This window comes from Triticum dicoccoides, chromosome 5B (assembly GCF_002162155.2).
Source record: "Triticum dicoccoides isolate Atlit2015 ecotype Zavitan chromosome 5B, WEW_v2.0, whole genome shotgun sequence".
Taxonomy (NCBI): domain Eukaryota; kingdom Viridiplantae; phylum Streptophyta; class Magnoliopsida; order Poales; family Poaceae; genus Triticum; species Triticum dicoccoides.
In genome coordinates, this window is record NC_041389.1 from 708,655,065 (window position 1) to 708,655,792 (window position 728).

A 728-nucleotide genomic window follows, 5' to 3' on the forward strand; every position below is an offset into this window, starting at 1 on the left:
CCACAAAAATAAATAAAGCAAAAAAAATAAAAAAAAAAGCCCTAACAGAAAGTTTGTAATTTTTTGTACCTAAAACAAAAATGTTCACAAAGAAACTCTAAATACACAAAAAAAACAACACAAAAATAAATAAAGCAAAAAATAAAATAAAAAAAAGCCGGCCTACTAGGACAGAGCGGCCTGCATACGACTAGAAACCCAACCTGTCGTTGGGCCAGGATGCATGCCCGCAAAGGCCAAGTGGGCCCACAGGACTGCAAAGAACACGTAGGCCCAGTAAGCCTGCTTTGGAGAGGAGCTCGAGAGAGCAACCGCACGGGGGTTTATAAACCAGTGCGGTCGCCCCTCGGCTAGCGAGGTGGGACTAAACTTGCCGCACCGCACCTGCGCCAGCGCACCCCCTTTAGTCGGGTCGTGGCACAAACCGGTACTAAAGGGGGGGGGGGCCTTTAGTACCGGTTTGTGCCACCACCCGGTACTAAAGGGGGTCGCTTCCCGCCGCTTGGCCTGGCCAAAACAGACCTTTAGTACCGGTTGGTGGCTCCAACCGGTACTAAAGGTCCATCCTATATATACAACACTTAAAAAATTTCAGTTTCCCTCTGTTTCTTCCCTTTGTTTCCTCTCCCTCTCCATCGCGCCGCCCTGCCCCGATCGACACCGTCCCCGTCGACGTCGCCGCCCCCGCCCCTCGTCGCCGATCCCGGCCGTCCCCGCCCCTCGTCGCC